Here is a 3,185-nt window from a genome sequence, read left to right as displayed (position 1 = left end):
TGCATAAAACTTCTCTGTAATGATTATACATTTTTCATTATTAAATATTATATTTCTTCATACAGTATATTATTTCTCTTAAATATTATTGATTGAAATATTAGTCTGTTGAGCATCTGCTATACAGTAACAGTCCAAATGAATGTGTTGTTACTACAGGATCAACAATGCAATCTGTACTTTCAATTCTCGTCTTTTATTGTTTTTGAGACACATGCACATTCCTTTTGGTTATATGCAACAAACAAGGGTCTGAGGATGGAGATTTATTTCAGGTCAAAAGGAATACTGAATCAACATGGCTAGCATTCTATACTTCAATATAAGCAGTATTTAGATACAAAGCAGCCAACTGGAGTCTAATCTATCATGAAATGGTCTGCCCAGTCACTGCACCTAAATCCTATTGAACATCTCTGGGGTAAACTGGCTTGTAAGGTCAAGAATAAAAATAAAACTAACAAAGAACACCAACGACAAGTTTTACAAGAGTTATGGCTAGGTATTAACTGTCTGGATGCCAAGAATTTATAATGTTATTTTTGCTAAGGGACGGTTTTTCAATAACAATGAAGTTTAATGTCTGTACATTTATATATTTTTATATTTATCAACCCTGCCTGATGTTCACTACAATTCTGTTCAGAAGGTCACAAGAAAAGACATAACACAACTATAACCTTCACATTTTTAGTAGTACTGCTATCTGTTACAGTATTCTTCACTTGATGCAGGTGTAGCTTCTTAAACTGAGTCTGTATAGTGCTAAAGACCTGATTATGATAATGTTTTTTGTCACGGGGAGCCAGACTGCACGCCTCCTGACCGCCATTAATGTCTAAAGCACGTTTAGAACCTGTAGAAAGAAATCCATAAATCTAAGGCTAATAGCATGCCATAGGCAGCCATTATATCCATCTGAATTCATTATATCAGAAAGCTATTGGAAGGATCACTTTCCAAATGTGGTGTAATACTGGATGACTTTAAAAAGAAACCGATGCAGATGTTTAATATGTTTTCTGAACACAGTCACAAATAAGGCAAAGTTACAAGACTTTTTACTATGTTACTATGTGACTTGTCATAATGCCAGTGTGTTTAATAATTTGGCCAGCTGTAAGCATTTGCTCTTGAGTTATGCTGCTGTTTTTTTATTTAGAAATTAAAGCATCTGTGCTGAAGTGGGTGAAATGATTGAGGATATTTAAGCCAAATTTAGTCCAAGATTCTCCCTGCCAAACCCAGTCTTAGCGCAGGTGCAAAAGCAAAGTGGTATTTTTCTGAAATTAACTGTAGCACTGAAACTCCATATTTTCTACCGGTTAACTAAATAAAACTGACAATCATTAAAAATTTACTTGTGGCTACAAAAATGTAATCAGACAGTTGATTTATTATTAGACATGAAACATCATGCATACTTCAAAATCAATAAAATGTCTTATAACCTGCATCAATTCTACACTTAATATACACTTTATGGACAAACGTTTGTGGACACCTGACTATAAGATCTATATAAGACTATAAGACACACACACACACACACACACACACACACACACACACACACAAATAAAAAAAGCTGATGTGTTGTTTGCTTAGCTTAGGAGCATGCTTATGTGGTAGTGGGGACAGTCACATGGTTGAGGCGGAGCAATTGGAATGATGGCCAGGTTTCACTTATCAAGTTAGTGGGTCTTTAAAAGGAGCAGTGGGTGTCTGGTGGGACTGCGTTTTCCTGAACACTGGTGACGTCACCGGATATCTGGCGCAGCTGGGAGAGATTCGTGTGGTAAGGATTTAGTCGTCTTGGTAGCCTGATTGTGTCGATTGGGTTTTAAGGGTGGTTTGTTTTTTTCTTTTAGTGTGGATTGAGGAATCCAGCCATTATCGGGTTAAAATCATCCCACTTCCTCAGTTAGAGTTTCTTGGCACACCGTGACCTGGTTGAACCGGTAAGTCAGTTAACTGTCGGGTATTCATTTCTGATGTGAGAAGTTGGTTATTTTGTGCTTATTTCTCTGTAATCAGGAAATGAGGATCTGAGATCCATTGTAGTGGGCTGTCTTACCAGAGTGTCTTCGTACCAGGCTGTCTTCTTACCAGGGTGTCTTTGTACCGGGCTGTCTTGTTGCTTTGCTGCCTGGCTGTCTTGTGGTCTGCGGATCGCTAAAGCGCGGACGGAGTGACATATTGCATTGGCGTGCATGCTATCTACGTGCCGAGCATCAGCGTAGGACGCATGTCCTGGCCATACCGCGCTATAGCTAACGGAGTACCAAATTAGCCAAGAAGCTAAATGCTAGTGCGTTCAGTGTGTCTGTTACAGTGCTGAACACTGTGACGATCCACTGAGAGGTGGCCTGAGAAACTACTGCTATAGTTATATTTCTGTTTATCTGAGGAGTTGGAAGACCTGAAGGTGTACCCAGCAGCCATCGGAATGCTAAGAGGTCATGTCTTTTTTATGAGGTGGATTGAATGGAATTGACTGTTTTTATTATTTTGGTTGTATTTTTTGCTTTTTGCCACAGTCATATGAGTGCACATATTTTTGCTGTGGATAGGAGATCATTAAAGTAAGGTCCCCAGCCCTGGAGTCCGAGCATTCTTGTGTGGTATATCATGGATGTTTTTATATCATTTTAATAGTTCTTAATAAACTGTGTATTATACCTCTCTCTCATGTCCTGACTCAGCTGTAGACGAACCTGGGTGCCTTGTGTATGTCTTTATAAAGGGTTATCCACGGTAACTGAGCCCCAGGGGTGGCGTAGTCGGTTTCTACTAGTAACATTCTTATATCTAGTTTATACATTTTATTGTTAAAATCTTTTATGTCCTAAATTTCCCAATTTTCGAGAGCAATATGGACGTGCCGGTGCCACACTTAGTCGGCTCTCGAGGGAGTGAACTGTTAGCATTTTTTGCCATGCGCTCTCCCTTGCGGCTCAGGTCCCGCTCTCGCCGAGGCGAATCGGCACCGAAGGTCGCGGGGCTTGCAGGCCGACCTAGCAAAAGGCATGGAGATGGATGAGTCCTCCCTAGCCTCTCCTGCCAACCTGAGGGTGGTCCTCTCCTCAAACAAACAGGCAGTGGTGCAGCAGCCCTGACAATCAAAGCACCTTACTTCGGGGTGGGCGATTTACACCTCATTACACGGGGCCCGTACCTCCTCG

General features: G+C 40.5%; 1 long non-coding RNA gene across 1 annotated transcript; it reads left to right on the top strand.

Annotated features, from left to right (window-relative positions):
• Nucleotides 1–1,725: 1,725 nt before the first annotated feature.
• Nucleotides 1,726–2,124, top strand: LOC124395508. The gene is made up of 3 exons (XR_006927634.1): nucleotides 1,726–1,798; nucleotides 1,872–1,961; nucleotides 2,038–2,124. It is a non-coding gene; the product is annotated as an uncharacterized LOC124395508 (long non-coding RNA).
• Nucleotides 2,125–3,185: the final 1,061 nt, after the last annotated feature.

The sequence above is a fragment of the Silurus meridionalis genome, chromosome 13 (assembly GCF_014805685.1).
Source record: "Silurus meridionalis isolate SWU-2019-XX chromosome 13, ASM1480568v1, whole genome shotgun sequence".
NCBI classification, from domain to species: domain Eukaryota; kingdom Metazoa; phylum Chordata; class Actinopteri; order Siluriformes; family Siluridae; genus Silurus; species Silurus meridionalis.
The sequence above is the reverse complement of the archived record's forward strand: the minus strand, read 5'-3'. Positions and strand labels throughout refer to the sequence as shown.